A 22941-nucleotide genomic window follows, 5' to 3' on the forward strand; every position below is an offset into this window, starting at 1 on the left:
TGTGCTTGATGGTTGAGGAGGACGTGGGCTGGGTAATCACAGGAAGAACAAAGAGACCCTTGAAAGCTGAACTCAGTCTCAGCAGATGGGCAAATCCCTGTGAGCTGTTTTAGCCCTGAACCCTGCAGCAAGGTGTGCACTGAGTTGTGTCTGCATAACCCTTTGCTGATCTCCTGGAGTCCCTTTCCAGTCCCAACCAGTCTAAGCATGCACCAACAAGAGACGTAAAAACAAGGCTAATTAATCAGTGACACTTATTTTTGGTTGTACTTGATTAATTTTGGTTTATACTCTGTTCCAGATTGCTGTGGAGTTGTTTTTTTAGTTCTGTTCTAATCAGTTCTGGCTGGTGACAGGAATTTGTTGGGCACATGTGGAGTGAGAGGGGAAAAGCAGAAAGGATCGAGGTAGGCCTGCAGAGGTGAGGGGCAACATTTGCACATGTTGGCAAGCACTGTCCACTCAATGGCACTTCTTGAAAAGGCTTCTTGTCCATTCAGGTATCTCTTGGATACTTCTGCTCTCCTTCATTACAAAGGTGCAATATTTTTCCTTTTTACGCCTTTTTTTTTTTTTTTTTCAGCTAGGTAATTGTAATTTAATTCCTTGCCATGTCCTTACTCCTCTTTCCTGAGCAATGCTGACTTGTTTTGCACCCCTTCTATTATAGAAGAAATTGCAGCCCCAAGCAAGTTGAGGGCAGGAAAATGACCAATTTTGTTGGACTGGGGAGTCCCAGACAAATCTTCATGATCTCTAGTGAAACTGCCCACAGTTGTATGTGTAGCACACACCAGTGCCAGCACCTCAGAGGCAACAGAGAGCTCTGGAGTTCAGCTGCTCTCATGCTTTTCTGCCATTCCTTTTCCAACATCCAGAAAGTCACTTCCCTCTTTCAGGAGGGTTGGCACAATGAGAAATTGGAAAGCCTTATCTAAAGGCAATTTCAGTATTTACCAAATTTTATTCTTTATTCAGTGGCATCTGACACAGTTCAATTATGGCTTGTCAAAAGCATTCTCCACTGTGGAGTGGAGTGGAAAAACAGATTACACAATGTGTGTGTGCTGATGCAGCTGACCAGGGGACTAATGAACTCTTGGCTGTCTCAGTAAGGTGTGGGAAGAGAAGGTTGAAGGAGGGGCAAAATGAAAAGATCAGGACTACAGCAGTGGGAGAAAAATGTGAGATACTGTGGCTTTTAGCATGGAAGAGCAGCAGTGGCTGCAGCCTGTTCAGGAAGAGCTCCGTGAATAGAGAGGATATTTTTTTCCCTGGGGTGTGGGGGGTGTGTGAGCAGAGTTTTGTCAGTAATATCTACAAGTCTTTGATTATTCAGTGTCATTTACACCATTCACCTGTTCTGGTTTTCTTGGTATTAAATCTGGGGGAGAGTGGGAGAGCCACAGGTGCCTGTACTGGGCTGGGAGGATCCCCTCACTTCATTTAACTGTCTTAGAAGGAGAATTGAGGACATCAGTTGTGAAAACTGGAGAGGGATTGCTTTACATTTGCTATAAGCATTTAAATCAAATGTGCCTACCTGCTTCTTGCCAAACAAGTGGCTGTATTGGTTGATGTTCCTATCAGAAAAGTTTCTTTGATGAGTGGGGGAAAAATTTGAGACTCGGGCCTGGCTGCAGTAGAATTTGGCTCACTTCTAAGCTGATGTAACTTTATGCAGTATTGGCTATAAATGAGATTCTTTGTTCTGGGGGAAACTGGAAGAGCACATGCTGGTGGTCTCTTAACTTCCAGGGAAGAGTGAAATTTGGAGTTCTCTGTTTGCCAAACCTGCCTCAGAGCACACACAGGGCACACAGTCACTGGTCACAGCTTTTAGATGTCACCCCACCACGTGATTCCTGACTAAAGACTGGTGTTTATCACTTGTCAGAAAACGTTTTCCTTGTCTGGTCTTCCTGTATGCATCCTATGACTTGAGGTCAAGGTCTTCTGACCTTGGAAGTTTTTATTTTCTTAGTAGTTTTACATAGTTTTCAGCTGGATCAAGCATCATGCACCTTCCACAGCTCCGTCTCAAAAAATGTTTTGTGTGCCACCAAAACAAAATTCCTGGATCAAAAAGTCACAGCTGCTCTTGAGAGGGAGAGATGGAACATAAACCTGGGTTAGTTTTTTGTACTCCGCAGAGGAATTTTTGCTCCCTGCAGCTGTGTCCAAGGGGGTTCTTCCCATCAATGTTTTCTGCTGTTTCTCTCTGAGATGGTCACCATGATATTGTGGTGATGTGACCCTTTGTGGGCTCAGAGGAAAAAGAAATGGATCTGCTGCCCTAAACAGGTAATAATCTTATAGTGAGAGGTGCCACAAGTAGAAGTATTTTTTTAAAGATGATAAAGGCACTAGGAGGCAGCACAGCAATCCAGATTTGAATGGAGCCAGCACTTCAGCTGACCAGCTGAGCAGTGGCATTCTCACCTTGTTCTTTCCAAAATGATGCTTCCCTGACATGAGGCTTTCATCTTCAAGGACCACAAGCATTTGGCCTGACCTCACCTCTGGCAAGGCAAATCAAATAAAGCAGTCAAAACAGACAAGGGGCTTGTTTGCATGCAGTGTCAGAGCAGATCTTGCAGCCACCCACAAGAGATTTGGGTGGATGTTGCTGTGTCTGAGTCCCCTGTGCGGCTCTGGGGTAATTCTTGTGCAGCAGCTCTGTGTTGGGGATGGGTCCTGACACGATTCCTGCTGATTCTTCCCCTGTCTCCAGTAAATTCCTTCGCTGCTGGGGAGATCTTTAGAGTCACATGTCTTCAGTGAGAATCTGGGAATGGCTTTCAAACCACCTTTTGATGGTGGAAATGGCTTTCAAACCACCTTTTGGCAAAACTTCTGTCTCGGAATAGGTGTTGTTGTAACACCTTAACCTGCTCGAGGTCCCTTGATTTGGGGGTGCCTCAAAATGTAGCACATCTTTTAGATCTACTTCTTCCTCCTTAATGTACTGGGTCCTTATTGAATATCCTATCTTAAAAAATAGAGGAGGACTGGGTGCTCCCTACCCTAAACAAAACAGGGTAAAGCCCAGAAGTGTGATGAGGCAGTAGGAGAAGGTGGAAGAGGAGCCCAGGGATTTCAGATTTATTGAGAACCATCCCGCCACTAATAAATGAGCAGCTCCTCCTGCCTGCATTTGGATGTGGTGGGCCATGAAAAGCAGGGAAAAATGTCACTGATAGAGTTCTTGAAAAGTATTTTCTAATTGCCCCAAAGTGGAATAAAATGCTAAGGGCAAATTCAGAGCAAAATATATATATATTCTTTTTAGGAGGGTATTTTGCTTTGTTGATTTACTCTAGGAAAAAAACTATCTTGTCTGAATGTGTGATTAAGTAGCTGATGGAATAATTCTTTACAGGGAGGAGAACATGCCAGAACATTTGAGTGGTGTAAAACTGGGCTGCAGAGAGGATTAGAAAAGGTACAAGGAGGAGTGATTTTGTATTGGTAGTAGACTTAATAGCACTTTTTTATCTGTAATTTTTATGATTCTGTGGCTAACCAGGGAAATGTTTAATGTTCCTTGTACAGCAAGTGAAGGTAGAAGAAGGCAAATTGACATCCCCAGCACTGTTATAATTCATTCCATTACTTCAACAGGGCTTTTATATTGTCACGCCCATAAAGCGCCAGTGTGTGCACGCTCGGAGCCAATCCATCTTTATATACTGCTGCTGATCCCATTGAAGGCAGTGGCAAAACTCCCATCAATTTTAATGGCGCTGGGATATGGCCCATTTTGTAGATATACAATGGATATTTCCTGCACACACCATTTTTTGTGTGTAACGTGCTCCTCATCCGAGGTTCAGAGAGTGTTTTATAAAGTGATGAAGTCACGACCATTGATGTAGTCTCCAGCTGATGAGATAATGTGGTCTGCCTTCAAAACAGGATTTAAAGGTTGGCATTTATTTATCTACCTGTTTTTTAATTTATTAGGGGCACAGGATGGAGGCAGAATGTCTCCATGTGTAGAGTACTGCCTTTGAAAAATTTGCCCAGATAAATTGCAGGAGGTAGCTGTGTTAGAAATAGATGCTGCACTTGCAAGGCTAACATTAAGCTACAGCACTTAAAAACTGGAAAGCATCAAAGAAAATTGAAGGCAGTATGGATCAGTGGGTTAGTACATAACAGAGCAGTCTGCAGCACCAGAGGCTAAGAAAGGTCCCTTTTGAAAAGCAGCTGTTTGGATAGTGACTCGCTCAATCAGCAAGGTACAAACAAACAAAAAAAAATTAATTGGATGAGTATATTAACTCATGTTTAATTGGGAAATGTTTTGAATGGAGGTAAAGTGCCTGTGTCCTGCAGAACCCATCAACCTTGACCCTCTTTAAAGAAAATGCACAATGTATGAGCCATATTTTAGTGGCTGTGAACCTTGTTGGTCATGCATTGAAAGCTCTGGGTTCAGAGCGGCTTTCAACGTGTGGAAATGGAATGACCTGCCAGGCTGATGTTTTCACTCACCTTCCTTTCCACACCATCAAGTATGCTAGAGAGCAGCACATTCCCAGTTCAGTGCAGGAGCAGGGTTTGCAGAAGACTCCAACAAGAAGTTTGCAGTGTAACTAAAACTTTTAGGATGTAGCTGTGAGTAAATAATTCAGCAGGCCTTGCTGTACAACACTCCTCCACTTAGTGCTTGCAGCACTCACAGCTCCTGCAACTGGATTATGCAAAGGCTTGTCAACTCTTTGCTTAGCTGGGTGTACACAGGAGCTTTTCCAGCTTTTGCTGAAGCACAGGCAGTGCCAGGACATTGGAGAGTCCTTCTTTCTGATGGTGTTAAGTGTGTGTGCTGCGTGGGGGTGACAAAGCCATTGAACAGCCTCATCTCAATGCACAAGCAGCCCTCTTGCACCCAGTCCCTTCCAGCACTGACCTAGCACGTGTGAACTCACTGGTTTTGCTGGGCTAATTTTCACCATCTTCATGCTTTCAGGTTTGTTTGTGTTGTTTATTTAAAATATGTAAGTAGCAGGGTATTTTGCTTTGTTGGTTTTTATTTTGTTTGGGAGGGGTAGTTTGTTTGTTTGTGTTAAATTACAGATACAAAATTGACCTGAACTGACAGGCTGGGATTTATATTCCTCTCCTGCTTCTCAGGAGATTGCAGACCTTGAATTCCTCTGCTGAAAGCAGTTTCAGGTGGAGCTGTGTCCCAAGTGCCCAGCTGTGCACCACAGCACCATTCCTTGCTCCAGCACCTGTAAACCACCAGAGGCTTTGTGGAGAGGCTCAGGGTGGGTCACAGTTCAGCTCCTGGCTCCTTTTTCTCTTTCTGTTGGTTTCCTTTGGCAATTTCCTTCTGCTGTGGTTTTTAAAAGCGCTTAGTGTAGGTCTAAGTGCTATCAAAAATCAAATCTTCCCATTGCCTTACCTGAAAATAGAGTTAAGATTTATTGGAGCATATTTGCTGGTATGCCCTCAAAGTCTCCAGGATTTCTTTTTTTTCATCTGTCTCCTGATAATTATGCACACCTGGGAGAGCCATCCAGATCTTGGAGCAACAAAACCACACTTTCCCCAGTGGCATTTGCTAACTTCCGCAGAATCCCAGAATCACCGAATCTGGAAAAGACCTCCAGGATCATGGATTCCAAACCTTGACTAAACCACAGCACTGAGTGCCACATCCACTCACTTCTTGGACACTTTTAGGGATGGTGACTCCACCACCTCCCTGAAAAATCTGCTCCAGTGCTTGACAGCCCTCTCAGTGAAGAAATTCTTCCTGATTCCCACCCTGAGCCTCGCCTGCTGCAATTCACATTTTGTGTAAAGTTCTGACTCGACTCCACCAATTTTCAGAAGACAGCTGATCTGGGAATTTATTTTCTAAGTTTCAAGGCTATTTAGTGCTTAGAGGATTCACTGGTTTTGCTGAGAATGTGCAATACTTTAATAGCAGAGGGTGGGGATGAAGAAAGCTTTTTACCACACTTTTTTATTCCAATGTACTCTCTCAAATGACAGTCTGGCAATCCACAGCAGCTGTCAGTAACCTGCAAATTATTTCTGCCCTCCCTAGCAGATGTCACAGTGGCTCTTGGCAATACACTGTGACATCTAGAGACGACAAAGATTAGAATATGTGGAAGTTGTTCAACAAAAATTGTATAAAATGTTCTTTCTTAGACAAAAAAAACCCAACACAAACAAACAAACCAAAAAAAACCCCACTAACCCCAAAGCAAAGATGCCTGGCTTTCTGACAAAAGCCTACCTCCTTTTTTTTTTTTAATTATTATTTTTTGCAGAATACAAAATGCTTTAGCTTCTGAGCTCAGCTTTGGTTTAGTCTAAGATATAAGCTGCTTTTTAAAGTTATTGATGCTTAATGACATAGAAAATTACACATAAAATGGATTTTGAGCCCAGATTTCCCATGCTGGAAACAAAATACTAAAGTAAAGTGCAACAGCTATCTAGAAGAGCTAGTAAAAAGAAAATTAAGGTAATTATAGTAATGGGTGGAATGCTGATTTTTCAGTTATTTCCAGGTGTTTTCAAGTGGCAGAAAACTTTTAATAAAGAGTCTTGAGAGTATTTGGAACAGAACTCTGAACTTCTGGGTTTGTCCCTTTCAGTGGTCTGATTTGAATAAATTTGTAGCTGTGGAGCTTCTAACAATATGCAAGGAGCACGTTCTTTACCATTAAAACTTGGATATGTTTTGTTTTGTCTGTTTTACTGAACCTGTTTGATTATTGATTTTTCTTCATAGGCTTTGAATAAGCAGAAAAATTGGAAAGAAACAAACCTGTGCTAGGGAGAAGTATCTTAAAATTCTTAAATCTGAAGTTTCTTCTTTTTCTTTCTGTTGAGGAAAAGAAAGGAGGAAATGTGCTGTTTATAAATAGGCTGTAAAAAAAGGAGAATATAAAAACTTCCCAGGAAAGCACATCCTCTGTTGAATTAAAAGGAATATGGGAATTCCCTTTCCCTCTTTACATGATCCCTTTAGTCTGTCTGCAAGGTTAAGAGTACCTAAGTGACCCTGTCAAAGTCCTTTTCACTTCCTTGGGCCTTCAAAATCATCTCAGCACTTTGAAAATGTTAAACTTTGTGCTCCAAATGGACAAAGCTGCAGTTCTACAAGACAGCTCCTCAGGTACACAGCTGCTGGTGGAGGAAAGTCTCATTGATCTGCTGTGGGGGGATTTTAATAAAAATATTGTGTATACCTAGACCAAAGGTAAAGTTTGGTTGGAATACCTGCAACTGGTTTACACTGTGTAATGGATAATTCTTGTAATGAACAAAGCAGAATCAGGCATGAATTTCATGAAAACATGAAATTTTGCAGTCCTTCCTGCCCATCCTATCCTGCCCATCCTATCCCACCTAATATTTTCTGGCTTCTTTCTCAGAATGCAAGAGACTTTTATGCTCTCTGCCTGGTGAAAACTGCTGTTCAAAATTTATGCAGGGTTTGCAAACAAGTAAAAGTTTTCTGTTTAATCCTATTTGAATTCCTGCAGCTGTAAACCTCAACTTTTAGTGTCTGGAATAATAAGTTATATATATATATATAGAGAGAGAGAGAGAGAGAGATGTACATTGGTATGTATATTCATGGGAGACTGTATTAAAATGTAATGACACAAATGTAATTTTCACTTCAGTTTTGGAGAATAAAGCAAACCCATCTTCTCTCAGTCATAGTTCTCCCACACTGCCTGCCTCAGAGAATGGGACTTGAATTTTTCCAATGAAATTAGAATGCCGTGGCCTTGACCTGAATGGAAACAAATGTTAAAAAAAATATTTATACAGAAGATGCAAGTGTAATCCATGGGACTTCTCTGGCTGTTAATTTGTGAGCACTGTTAATTCAGTAGCAGTAACCTGTATTAGTGCAGCTGAGTGTCAATATTCACACATGCCATTATATGCATGAAAAATGCTCCATTGGCCTTTTTTTTCCCCCCCTTCCTAACATGCACGATCAGTTTCAAGTATAACACTCTCAAATTTGGATTATATTCAGCCAATCCAGATCTCATTATGTTGGACAAACACTGTACAGGAGGAAAGTGGATCACATAAATGCTCCTAATATTATTCATGAATTTTCCTACTGCAGTGCTTTGGAAATATGCTACAAGTATTCTCCTATAAATTACTTTGTTTAAGTTCTGGTATTGTATTTCTGTGGGGGTTTTTTTGGGTTTTTTTTTTTGTTTTTTTTTTTTTTGGTTCATTACTATTTAGAAGGTTTTAATTCATTGCTTCAGATAAAACTGAGTGCTTTACTATTGCTGCTTGTTGTCTGCCATTGATGGTGATGCTCATCCCACCTCTTCTTTTTAATTTTTTACTTTTTTAAAGCGTGCTTTGAATCAGCCAAAATTTATAATTGTTAAATACTGTTTCAGCCACTGCAGGTAAAATAGTTTTGACTCCCTCTTTTCATCTGATGTAAAACTGTGTGCACCTGGTTGTTGCTGTTGGGTGTAAACTAGCCCAAAATATGGGACTATAGAGATTTTTTTTAGTAAACATATTAATAAATAAATAATTAAAAAATAACATTATGCATGTGAAATGTATAGGTTAAAAACATATTAAGTATTGCATATGGACAGCTGCAGGTAATTGAGTATTGCAAGGACAGCTGCAGGTAACTCCTTCTTATTAATGGAAAAGTTCCAATCTTAAACTGGGCCACGCTGTAGTGTTTAATAGAAATATTATCTGTGATATTCGTTCCTGTAGGATGCTTTAACACAATTTTGAAGCAAGATTCTAGCTAACAAATAGCACAGATTTTTTTCACAATAATTTCAGTATAAATCCATCTCATTTCGATGGCATTTTATTGTCCCAATTATCCTCTTTTTGGGCTACAAAAAACCTTCCACAAAGAAGTTGAGTACCTCCTTCTTGTGGTTTGCTGAAATCCTGGTATGACCCATGGCATAAAATGCAAAAAAAAATACACTTTTTTGCTCCTTTCTTGAAAAAATCATTTGTGCCTATTAATTGAAAAAAATCTCTTCTGTTGGTTAAGGTATGTTTATTAGGTCAATTTATTTTCGTTATTTGTTTGGGGTTTTTTTTATATTCCAGACAGGTGAAATTTTGTGTGATTCTGATTCATGTGGACAAACCAAATCTGTGACTGACAGGGGACTTTAAAAAGCTTCCTCCAGAAATGACAAGGCCAGTGTAAAATAAACAGTGGTTGAATTGGTATTTATATTCAAATTCAGTGATTTATTAATTTTAGTGGTGTTTGGTATTTTTTAATTGAAATTATAGCAGATCTCCTTTTCTGATAATACAAATATATTGATAGGTACAAAATGGCATTAATTAGAGAAATCTGAAACATTTCAGATTCAGGTGAGGGTCGTAGATGTGCCTGTCATTGTTGGTGTTTGTTTCTTTTGACAAGGCTGAGACTTGTGAACTGGATTTTTGGGTGTTTAAGGTCTAACAGCCTTCATTTTGATACAAAATTGCTGTACGTGCTGAATTTCCTCTTTTCCATCTGGTCCTGGTTTTGACTTCTGTTCACTAAAGTTATTAAAATTCTTGTGCATTCTGGGTATGAATAATAAATAAAAAATCATTATCAGTACACTTACTCCTTACTACCAGAAATCCACTATTTTTTTTTTCAGAGCAGATTGCTGGGCAGAATATTTTGAATCCTTACTTTATTTCCCTCCATCCAAGAATTTTACAGTGAAGGAGCTGCAAATAAATCTGGAGCTGGGAGGCAAACACCAGAAAAAGGTCAAAGTTTTGAGGTCAAACCATTCACTGTGTGGGGCCTTCCAGGGCAATTTTCACCTTTTGTCCTCCTTTTCTGGTGTTTCTGCAAGGTCTGACATTGTTGGGTTCCCACAGCTCCACATCTGAATATTTATTGGGGAATACACACCTGGTGAAACACATTCCTCTTGATGCAGAAGTAGGTGAGCACTGCTGGAATAAGCTGATTTTTAAATTTTTTTTTTCTCGTATCTGCCCACAGATTATCACACTGCATGGGAAAAAAAAAATTATTTCTGGCTGTAGTTAAGAATGCAAAGTATCAAATCAGATGAGATGCAATGAGATGAGAATTCCTATATGAGAGAGCAGAGAGCAAGCAGAATTTTAATCTTGAGAGAATGACCTAATTCAGATGATGATTCCAAAATCAGAAAAACACAGGCTGGCGATGTCCAGCTGGCCGTGCCAAAGAAATATTTCTCTTTACAGTCTAAACATTGTCCTGTGCCCAGTTCTGCACGTTCCTGGCTTTGGTTAAAGACCCTTGTCCTTTTCCTGCTGTGTCAGGTTTGACAGTTCTCACTGAGTTTGCTGTTCCCCCACTATTTCCTGCGGGTCTCTGATCCCTCAAGCCCAGGATGAGGCAAGTAATTTGTTAAATGGTTGTTCTCTAAATATACAGGAGCCTTCTAAGTAAGGGTGTAGAAAGAATTAACCTTTTTTGCCTCCACACACACCTCCTAAAGATTTGAACAATTGATTTCACATAGGTAACAAATGAAAGTTTAGCAGCAGTGTGACAAATACACTTTATTTTTGCAGCTTGGTTCACCTGCTCTAGAAAAGCACTGCTTGGGCAGGTTATCAGTAAAGGACAGCTGGCCTGTTTGGGAATGGACACAAACACAGAGCCTGAGAGGCTCTTCTACTCCCTCATTTATTAATTTTTTGGATTTGTTTTGTTGTTTTGGAATGTATTTTTTTGTTGGCTGGATAAGGTTTTTTTAAGAGAATATGGATATGCACAGCTATTCCCCCTATCAGGATCTGCTTTCATGTAATTATTTTCTGGATTCTGAACTAATCCTCTAAAATCAAATTAGGAAAAAGGATAAACTGCTTTGAGGTGGAGTTGCTTGCAGGTTTTTAGGTATTTTTGATCTCAGTCTGCCCTACTCAAGTGTGATAATGGATAAGTCATTTGCTGAACTGGAATAGGATTTTATTACTAAAACATGTTGTCAGAAAATTTGTAAATTGAAGCCAAGAAGGCAAAAGACAATGAGAGCAGTCATGTATGTCTAAGAAAAAGATGAGTGTGCATGTCCAGTTTTTAAAACACAGGAGCATAAACATTGAATGACATTTTCTACATGGAACTGAAGGAGTCACCTTATAAACAGGAAATTGCAATACAAATTTAAGAAACTTACTGACCAAATCTTTAGAACTATTCTTTCTGTATAATTAACTGTATTTTGGATGTATAGAATCAAATATACAGATTTCAGCTTGAGATGTGATTTCCATCTGAGCTGAAGCTCTTCACTTCCATTTTTTTTTTTTAAATATACATATGCATGTGGTTCATATCCATCAATGATTAAACATATGTGCTTTGCCTTTCAGCAAATCAAACACACCATGTGTGATCCAGAACTGGTTGAATCTAGGAAAAAAACTACACTGACATTAGGCATCAACTTTGATGTGCAAATGTGAGGGGTTTGGCACTTTTGGAAAGAAGAGCTGCTCCTTTCTGTTTTGATAATCAATGACTTTGTTGCTCTTCATCAGAACAAGAAGTCTTTGCTAATTTGCAGTGGTGAATGAAGAAAACTTGTCCCCTAATGAACTTTGTGCACTAGCAACTGTGCATGGCCACTGATTCAGTAAATGGTTTTCTGCTGCTCCTTTTAGTCAGTGTTAGCTCCCCTTTATTTAGGCTGCTTCATCATTTACCATTCAATGTGCTGTCCTCTGTCTGCAGAAATAATGAAATACCAATAAGAAGACTCTTGACTGCAGCAGGTGCCCTGCCTTTGGAAGGTGAGAACAGTTCACAAATGCTGTTTTCTCCGAGCAGTAAGCACTGCTGTTTAGGAAAGTGCTTAGGAACAAATGTCTTGCAGGGCTCTTACACAGCATCGTTTTAAAAGGTTCTGCTTTTGTCAGAGAATTAACCTAAAAACCATCTGCATTGGACTAAATCCAGATTGAGAGGTGGGAGCCTCACCTGCACTGAGCTGGGTTCACTTTAGTACTGATTTTTGTAATTCCAAGCAGCTGTAATTGCTCACCGAGCCTGGGAGGAGGAGCAGCATCGCCCTTCTCTCTTCCCCTGCTTGCTGCAGCCCTCCTCTGACAGGGCAGGACTCAGAATGGAGCAATTCCCGTGGGTTTTTTGCCCCACACAGCCAGTGCTCTTCCTCCCCCTGGCTGCATCCTGCCTGTGGAAAACTCACCTTCTCCTCTGAGCTCGTGGTTACATCCCTCGCATCCCTGTGGTCCTTCCCAAATTACTCACTGCCCCTTTACCAATCCCCCTGCTCCCTACCACTTCTATTTAACTCCTCTCATTGACATCCTCTGGTTTTCCATCCTTGCTTTTCCTGCTGCTCAAAGCAGAGCTGCAGGAGAGCTGCCTGTCTCAAGCCCATGGGCCAATGTCACCCCAGTGCTGTCAGGAGCTCTCTGTGCTCTTTCCAAAGGTAGAAGGGGGAAATTGCTTCTGCAAGGAATGCAAGACAGATGGCTGCGAGTACAGCAAGCACTTACTTGGTGGAGGGAAACAAAACCCGTGCCTATTGCACTCTGACAGATTGGTTTGAAAGGGTTCCATGCAGTTTATTACCTCCAACCTGATAAAAAGAAACTTATTTAGCATCAGTGACACCCCACGTTTAATCCTAACTCTTTCAGTGGGGAGGCAGAAGATTATAAGTAGTGGTTTGAGAGCCACCAGCAGCTCTTTTAGGCATCTTAAATCAATTTATCTGTAGGCTCTCTGTAATTTGCAGGATGAGGAAATACTGAATGTGAGAGACAGTTGTACTTTTCCATGAACAAAAAGGTCAGAAAAAAATTGCTTGTCAGGCAGATATATAGTAAACATCAATTTAGCCTTGTGTGGATCAATACAAGGTTGTGTGTTCATATCTGATTACCTTAGATGGATTAAGATGTTGGATATTATTAAGATAATAGAAGACAGGATTGGCATCAGAGTGGTGGCACTTTGTCCTTGAAATTCTGTGGCTGGAGAGGTTGCCATTTGTAGATGCCAGATGGTTCTTGAAGCCCAGTTGCTGAAATAAGAGAAGATTTGTACCTGAACAAGGTTTTCCTGTGAAGTTTCCTTTGGATATTCTCTCCCTCCTGATTTTATCAATCTTTCTTATTTTGTATTGTTTTCATTTTCAGCTTCAATCCACATTCCATCTTTATGTTTTGTTAATGAACAATTACATGGTATCTTGCTTCTATAATCTTTCTGTTTCACCAGCCAGCAGTCCTGGCCATGCTCAGGGTTACCCATGTTCTTTTTGTGGTAATTTCCTTGAAACTGGGCTCCGTTTATGTTGAGAAGACATATTTTACTGAAGGTCAGGTAAAGCATCCATCTCTCCCCATTTTCAAATCTGGTTTGTGAATGTGAAAAAATATCTGTTTCCTCATTAAAATTAGTTTGGGGTCGAACACTTTTCCCACTCCTTCCACCCTAAAGACCAGGCATGCTTTAGGCTCCCCTCCCTGCCTTTGCACTGTTCTGTTGAGGTGTAATTGTTCCTTTCCAAAGTGTCATTGTAAGGACAGGATTCTTCTGAATCATATTTCTCAGACAATTATTTCACCTACACTGTTATAATTGATCTTGCTTTATGGCTTCGTTGTCTTCAGGAAAAATTTTTTCCATCTATTTTAGATTACACCTAAATATTTTCTTTTTCAGTCTGCATGCATTGTATTTTGGATACTTTTTTTTTTTCTTTATATGCCAACTACTAATGTCTTATGATAGGAACAAAGTTTAGTTTGAGCTTTGTCCCCTTCTGATTGAACTCCTGGCTGTTGTAGTATCCAGGGGTTCCATATCTCTCTGTTCAGGTATACCATAAAAATATTAATATTAAATATTGATCAAAGCACACTGCATGTGTGTCCTGGCACAGCAGTTTTCTAGTGCCTCTGTGGGAATACTTTTTTTTTTTCCTTTGGCTCTTCTGGGGATCACTTATGATGAGTCATTTTAATTGCACTGTGATTTGTAACACAGCGAGTGGAGGTCTCTTGCTCCGCTGTGTCTGGTATAAATGCAGGCTTTCCTTCCTCTGACTAATGGGTTAAGATCAAAACATTCAGCACAAATCAATATTAGACACAGCCCAGCATCACCTGTAGATGGGCACTGCACTAGAACGGTAAACATGAAATGAGTCACGCTGCGTGTGGCTTCCTTTCCCCTGGGTGTTGGATGAGCTCTGACCCCTGAAGAGGTGATGCTGTTTCTTTGCCTGTTTGCTTGACTTCCCAATTGTTTTCTCTCTGATGAGAAGAGCCAAGCCCCAGCCACAAGCCCTAATAAGTGCCAAAGGGTGGCTGAGTCCTGAGTGGAGTGTTACAGATGAAGGTGGCTGGAGGCAGGGAGGTTTGCCTTTCCAAGGGAAGGATGGGTGGAACCAGAGCAACCTCTAATGGCTCTGGCCAGGAAATGAGAAGTGCCCTATCATTTCTGGATCGATCCTCATGCAGCTTTGACCTCGTTTTGCTGCAGTCTCACTCTGTGAGGATGTTCCAGTTCTCAGCACCGGCAGAGGACACAGACCTGTCCCACTTCTCCTGGAAAACAAGGGCTCAGCTGGGATGGCGACATAAAAACTTCCGATCTCCAGGCAGCAATCTGCTTTTCTTCCTTGCTTTTAATATTCCACAAGGAGGTACAGCATAGAGGGGATTTTTCCTTTAATTTTTGCGTTTGTTTGGCTTTTCTTTAAATAGCCTTGCCTGGTGGTTTATCTGAATCTAACTCATGCATTGATAAGGTGCCAGGTATTGTAATCAATAGACAGGAGGAAACCAACCGCTGTTGTTGCTCCTTTGTAACTTCAGATAAAATGAGTGTAAGGATTAACATTCCTGGTTAGATCAGCATTTCAGCTACTGAGCTTTTCAGTCTCTTCCCACTCCTTTGACCCTGCACCCTTCACAGCCACCCCCAAGCATCCCTGTTGTGGTAAATGGATGCAGGAAGTGGGTGGGGTTTTGTTTGGGGGGTGGTTTGATTTTGGTTTTTTTTTTTTTTTTGGTCTTTTTCTTCTTTCTAACTTCAGTGGTGGAAGTTGACTAATCATCTGAAAAGTGATGGTTTATGGTCCATCGGACTCCTGTAGATTTTGCTTTTGCTTCCTACTTTCTGCATGGCTTTGGATGTTTCTGAGAGCCACACCGGGGAGACCTGCTTTTAACACCCTCATTAGGGAGGAGGAAATATTTTGCTTCCAAAAGCTCTTATTCTGTTGTTTGTTACTGCAAGCTTAAAAACAACAGCCTTAGAAATATTTCAAAGTTCTCTAGAGAATGAAGCCTGGTTCAGGAGACTGATGGCCAGATTATGCTACCAGGTATGACATTAATCAAGAACAACTCCACTGAATGCAGGGCCATTTCTCCAGCCTTACCAGGAGCAGAATGTGACCCTCAATTTAATTCCTGAAATGGTGCCTGAATTTATTGGAGCTCTGCATCTCTGCAGGACCTTTCTTGGCTCTGCTGCAGTGGTAGCCTGATGTAAATCAGATTTCTTTGCAGCTGAGATTATATATGAAGCTCTATTAGTGCTTGCCGGAGTTTTGTGTTCCTGAGACCATGCTAGGCATTCAAAGAGCTCACCCTTCTGCCTGTGACCTGCAGGAGGAGTAAAGTGTTTTACAGCAGTAATAAAGAGATTACATTAGATGAAGTTATTTTCAGTAACTATATCAGGAAGATTGAGAGTCAATTATCCTGGCCAGGTTCATCTTCAGGACACCAGCAAAGCAGAGGGTGCAGACATTTACACTGTACCAGAAAAAAAAAGATTAAAAGGCACTGTGTTCTCGCTGAGCACTTGGGCCTTATCTGCAGGAGCAACCAGGGAGGTCACTGAGCATATTTTGGGAGTGCAGGGTGCTCTTTGACCCCTTGGACTCCTTTACTCAGCAGCAAAAGCAGGTTGTGTGGCTTTTGTCACCTGTGGAAGTTACTGTTTGGTAGGGACAATAATGCTGAGGCTCCTGCTGTTTCTGGTTTCTGTTTGAAGAATTTCTACTCTGCTGCAAAATCTGCTCTGATTTCAGAAAACCTCCCAATACTTTTCTTTGCTTTCTCTGTGTGCACTCTCACATCTCAGCTGCACATGTATAATTTCCCTACATTAAGGTGCTAGCTGCGCTCCTTCTTTTTCTTTTCCTTTTTGTAAAATAATACCTACAAGATGTGGAATACTTGCTTTCCAAAAGTATCTTTGCTATTTGAGAGCCCTGGATTTTTTTTGCAGTGTCCTGTAAATCAAAAGATTCTGTTGCTTCTCTCATGTTTCATCCACAGAGGGAAATGTTGCTTGAAGAAAGGCCATATGCACTGGTGGATGATTCTGCTAACTATTTTTAAGGAAAGATGTCTGTTCTGAGAATATGACAGCTGAATCAGTCACCTCTGCCCCTCACAATTAAAATAAATTGATGATCAGCTGGTGGGTGGGACTAACATTGGAAAGATATGCTGACATAAATCCAACGTATGCCCCAGTTACTCTGTCCACAAGATTTTCTCTGTTTTGTCACCCTTTACTTGCCTTGTGAGGGAGATGCTTTTTCTTTTCATCCATCTGTAGTTTTACTGTGTTTTCTATATATTGACTTTTTGCCAATTGGAGCACTGAGCTGTGTTTCTGATCGAGTTGAGTGATTCCTATTTGACTGAAAGACAGAAACCCCAAATCCTTCCAGCGTGCAGTGGTGTCAGAGAAGGGTTATTATTTGTTAATATGTTTTCAACAGCTCATGGTGTACCCAGAAACATATTGTTTTCTCTTTCCAGCCCTTTTCCTTCCTTTCTGGAGACTGTAATGCACTTAGGAGTTCAGCTGTTTATAATGAGGGGTTTTCAATCTGATTTGAGTTAATTCTAGCAGGTAAGTGCCTTTATAGACTCACGTCTGGCACAAGTTAAAATGGTCTGGTTATCCAAAGAATGAACCTAAAGATGTAATCATCACTTGATCTGCCATTCTGAATCAAGGCTGTCTATTAACAAGTCCCTGTTTTGTTTTGGTAGTATTGATTCCCCAGAACTGATTTCATTTCAGGAAGCAGCACACCTATTTCTTCCTCAGGCTCTCCTCAACAACCCCTTTGTCTTAGCAGTGGTGGCTGAACTGCTGAAACAGCTGCTTTAGAGAAATAAGGAAGCCTAAGGAACTAATCTGAAATTCCCCCCCCCCCCCAAAAAAAAAAATCCAGACTCCTCAAAGAATTGGCATTACCTTCAGGTGGACCAGTGCATTGGAGTGGTTATCATGGAATTCATCTGCACCTGGTGGGGAGAAGTCACGGAGTGAAGCAGGCTCTGTTTTTACTGAGATCCACAACATGAGCATGATTTATCCCTGTTTTGCTCCTGTATGGCTCTGTTAGCTGCACTTAGTGGTCTGAGGGGTTTACTGTAAAGATGATTTCTCCTGGTTCTGTTCCCAGTTGCTGTAAATCAGAAGCTGTTTCACCGAGCGTGTGACTTGAGTTGTATAAAACCAGTGCAGATTCTGAGGTTTTTTTCAAGAATTTCAAAGAATCCTGCTTATTGCGTAGTATTTTTGGCTGTCAGCAACACATGACTATTTCTGGATGAATTGCTGCTCCCATATGTGAGAGGGTTGGGTGCTTTAGGTAGAGCTCAGAGAAGGATCCGGGTAAAATTGCTCAGGCCAACAACAAATCTTCTATGATTTCTGGAATTCTGTCCCAAGGTCACCAGAATAAAGTTCCAACTTCTGTAAAAAAGTCTTTCAACAGCTTTTGTAATGAAGTTTTTGTTGAGAATTGGCCAAGATTGCCCCAAACTTTTGCAGTGTGTCTGAAGATGCTGTGTGGGGTTGTGGGGAGAGAGTTTCTCCTGCCTTGGAAAGGACTCCAGTGTACCTGAGGTCACAGGCTGCTGATAGCAGGATACAGATCCCCTCAGTTCCTGGGAAATTCTGAAAACTCTGTGATTCTGCATGCTCAATTTTGCCAAATTTGAAAATATTATTCTAAATCCTTGTCCTGTTGTTTACAGCTGCTTCACAAAAGCTGCGCTGCTCTTTCTGGTTTCTACCACTACTGAGGTGTGGATCCTTACCAGCTTGTTTTTGCTCCACTTTTTTTCACCACCAAGTTATTTAGCTGTCTTTTGGAGGGGATTTCTTCCTTGTTTCAAGGTAAACTGAAGTAAACAAAACAAAAAAAAAAATTAGGAGGTGTCTGTCTCACAGACATGGAGATTTTCCTTTGTTGTGCTTTCTTCTGATTCCATACACTCTGACTTATCCAGCAGGTGATAAAATATTTCTGCCCCTTGCAATCAGAATATTCTGCTTTTCTGAGCTGACTTAATCCCCTGGGATCTCCAAACACTTTGCAAAGCTTTTGGCTAAGCTGTTGTGAAGGGAGAGGTTTTAGCTTTATTCTTATTTCCTGCTTAAACAAATTGGGGAAGAAAGGAGTGGTTTGGCCAAGGTTTGTGTTTAGCTGCAAGGCCTTAAGCTGTATCTAACATCCATTGTTTAATTACATGGAGCAGGGAATCTTTCAGAATGTTTTGGGTATTTGGTTTTGGGCCCACAGCATTTGGAAAACACTTCTCAGAACAATCCATGGGAAAATTATGGGAAAATTATGGGCAGCTATAGCTTAGCTGGTGGAGGTTGTGAGTGTACAAACTGGTGGATTTTAAGTCCTTTAAAAGTGTCACTGTTCAGAGCCTCAAAAGTCGCAATATTTTTCACTACCTACGTATTCAAATATTCCCCCAAGCCTACAGTGCCATCCCCAGGCACACCCCAAATGAACAAATCTGCTATTATTTTCCATCTTTTGGGAGCACTTTTCCTCATGTGTTCCTTTGCTACTTTTTCCCCAATTTACAGAAGAGAGGTGTTCTGCTTGTTTTCTGTTTAAGGCTCAGGAAAAAGAGCAATGAAAGGACCATGATATTAATTTATCCTGGATTTTCATGTGGTAGGTTTCCCTTTTTTCTCACTGGTAAATGAGAAGCTTGAAGAATCCCCTAAATGATCCATGTAGTGGCCCACTCTGACTTGTTCAGGGATGTATTTTTAACAGCAATTTGTACAAACATAATCATTTTGTGTGATTTCCATATGTTAATTTTCGAGGTGCTCATTCATGTTTGGGTCTCTGTCTTTCCTGATGCTTTTGCTTCAGAATGATTGATCTATAGTAAATGAGACAAATCTATGAAAATATGTCAAATGTGTGCACAGTGACAGATTTAGATAATTCACCAAGATAATTTTAAAGTGCCACTGGCTTCTGCATTCACTGTAGTCAATTCTGTAGCTTATGTTTCATGAATTTTTAGTCCTGATGTAGCAATTTTTAACTGTAGGAAGGACTTCATTACTAAAACTACCTTAAAGTAACAGCAGCATACACATAAAATAATAAAACAAAGCAAATTTTGACCTGGAGTAGAGGGAAGTACTGTGTTGATCCAGCCTGGAGTAGCTACAGTTTATGGAGGGAGATTTTTTTGCTGCTCGTGTCACAAGCAGAAATATGGAATCATAAGGCAAAAATGAGCAGCACCTTCAAGATGAAGGTTTCCTACATAATTGGAATTCAAGGGACTCCCCAGCTGGTGAGAAGGAATTGGTAGGTGTGGGATGTTTTATGATAGCAGCCTTGTGGTGTGCCTGCAGCAAGAAATGCAAACACATTAAACTCTAAGGTAATGTTGCTTAAATAATTTGTGTGCTTCTGTGTATATATGTGTTTGCACAGCAGCAGCAGCAGTTATTGAAGCTGATGTTAGATATTTCTGGAGTTTCCATTCAGTGTAGGGGTTAGCTGTGTGTAATTTTGAGATGTGACAGCATTAGACATTTCTCAAATATGTGCCAAAACCAACACCCCAGTAATTGCTTTTTTGCTTTTCCATTGTACTCTGCTATTGTAACTGCTTCCATGTGTTTGCACTGACTTATTCTTATCTGTAGTGGTTTTAAATTATAAATATACAAACAATTGATACAAACTTAGAAAATTATAAAAGCTGCAAGCACTTGGATCGTCCCGCACAGTGATGCACTAGGATTTCCTGAACTGACCATGTTTATGTTGCTGTGATCATCTAAAGCAGGTTTTCTTTCTGTGCATTTTTGCTCAAAAGCATTCTAGAACAGTGAAGGAAAACAAACAACCTGGCTTTCCTGGGAATAAAATATTCACAGAGAAGAGGCAGGTGTGAGGTCCACTGGCAATTCTTCAGGCAGGGGATGGAACACAAAGCAGATGGGATTCACTTCCAGCTTGGGAGGCTGTTCAAGGATGCTGCAGGTGGCATCAGTGTTTGAAGTGTCCACAGGAGGGTGAGGGCGAGGGGATGGTGTGGATTTCCAGCCATGCAAGGTGCTCAGACCTCTGCCCTTCTGCACAGCTGGGCTCTTCCATGGGGCCTGGGGCTTTCCCTGCAGGGCCCTGTGGAAGGCAGGGGTCTGGAGGTGCCCCATGGCACACAAGAATCACAGGGAGCTCTGCTTTCCATGCTCAAAATTTGGCCTTCGGCCTCCTTAGCCAGGTATCAGGTAAAGGCCAGATCTGGCTGCTTAAATTCACTGGTGTCACCACCACTGGTGGAAAAGCTGCACCAGAAAGGATTCCTGTACGTGCAGCACGTTAACTTTAGGTATCATGTGCTGCCTATCACAATGCACTCCAAAGGTAATTCCCATCTGATCATCCAGGAAATGTCAGATTTTGCAATGTCTGTGATGGATATAATAAGACTTTATCATCAAATGTCTCTGAAACGCTAATGAAGGCAGAAGAAACAGTAAAGCAAACACCTTGTCAAATTAATCTCTATTTAAAAAAAAAAAAATCTGTTCAATTAATAAAACTGGCAAGGAATCTAGGAATGTGGGATGAATCCAGAAGAGTAATGGGTTTTTCAGCCTCAGTTTCACCAGTTCCTAATGTTAGGGAGAAAGTGGTTGTTAAGTGAGATGGAATCTGTGAGATCTTTCCCTGCCCTTTGTTCTGTGGAGAGCCCAGCATTAAAAGAGACTAGAATTGGCCTGGTTTATGAGGGGAGAGAATGAAAATGCTAAAAACATCTACAGCACTCTGGGAATGTAGCAAACAGCAGATCTCCATAATTTCTCTGCCATGATGACCAAAGCCAGTCCGGCCAATGCAGGAGAGAGAAGAGCAGCAGTGTCTGGGGTTCAGCTCCTGTTTTTTTTTTCCCAGAGGATTTGAAAACTCCTTTTGAGAGCAGAAAACACACAGCCCTGAGCTCCCATCTGCTGCCTTACACAGAGATGTTCTGCTCTGCAGTCAATGCTCTGTACTCACACAGCTGAAGGCTGTAAAGGATGTGCCCATGTAGCTGTATTTAATAGGCACTAAAGTGCTTAACATGATGTAACTGTTAATAGGATTTCTACACAGTAATAAATCACTTATTAATAAAACTTCCTGAGAACTGAACAAAAAAAGAAATTAAGATTTTCAAGAGGAAAGTGAGAAGTCTCCTGTTTAGCAGACTTAAAATAGTAAATTTTAAGTCCCTGAACAGACAAAAAGAGTCCACTGGAAGTTCTTGACTGAGCTAGTACCCGAGGGACATAAATTTGATGTGCATTTCTTTCCTTGGCATTTAAGAGAGTCTTTTCCTGTATGAAATGGGATGGCTGGTACAGAAATTGCACTGATTCTGCTTTCTGGTTCTGCCTCCAGGACAAGGAGCTCAGGCTGGCAGTGCTTGAAGGAAGGGAAGTGCAAGATTTGGAGATCATAACCCTGCCACACTGCAGTTCATGGTGAGGTGGCCATTCATACAAATTCATTCAGATGCTTCTTGCAGCTATGTTTGCTGTATTCCACAAAACTGGGCCATGTGTTTTTGCCTTGGAGCAAGATTATGTTCATTTTTCCCTGGTAAACAGAAGACTGTTTTTCAGACTTAAAAAAAAAAGCTACATATAAAAAGAAAAGAAGCCTGTACTTGGTGTAAAATTTGAAATAGTGGCAGGTAATTCAAATTAAAATTTCACTACTGCTCCTTTCAGTCTTGGGTTGGGTTGTAGGGGTAATAGAAAAAACTCTGTATGGAAATGGATTCTCAGCAAAGCCTAACAGAGTATTTAGTGCTATGCTTTATAGTTTGTCCATAAATTACAAAATAAAAAAGTAACAGCAGTGAATTTAGCAGAACACATGATGAAAAGTGATGATCATGTATAAATTAGAATGTCTGTTTTCCAGCTACAGAAGAAGTATCAATTAAATCTCTTCCTTTGAGACTAAGAGCAGATATTTAACCCTAATTAACACTTTTACCTGTAAAATTTGTATGAAATGAGGCACCACATGTTACTGGAAGTGGTCACAATCAGCCATGAAAGGTGCCTGTTTAATGATTTATTATCACATGGATGAAAGGCATGATGCTGTGGCTGCATCCAGGTACAAGTAGCCTCCTGGAAAATTCAGAATTATGTTTCAAATGTGGGCAAAATGTTGACTCAGTCAAGTCAGACGTGGATTTCAAAAGTGTCATGTCAATAATAAACGTGCCAGAAAATCCCATCCCAAAAATGTCATGGCAAGAAAGGGTTAGACATGGGCTTAGCAATTCCTGCTCAAGTGCAGTGGCTCCTCTCTCACTGGGTGGAAACTCCATTTTCTTCTCTCTTCTGGCCTAACTGATTTGTTCTGAGAATCAGCCTGTGTAGGATTTTATGTTATTTATGCAAACATTTGCACCATATTGATTAAGAGCAGAGTGCAGCAGAGCCTTTTATAAGCCTTAATAAAATTCTGGCTGTTGTCATCACTTGGCAATTCACGAAAGGGTGTGCTAAGGACCCATAACCTTGTCTGTTCTGTCACATTCATGTGGTTTCAGTCCAGCTTTTTC

The sequence above is a fragment of the Onychostruthus taczanowskii genome, unplaced genomic scaffold (assembly GCF_017590055.1).
Source record: "Onychostruthus taczanowskii isolate IOZ18803 unplaced genomic scaffold, ASM1759005v1 scaffold67, whole genome shotgun sequence".
Taxonomy (NCBI): domain Eukaryota; kingdom Metazoa; phylum Chordata; class Aves; order Passeriformes; family Passeridae; genus Onychostruthus; species Onychostruthus taczanowskii.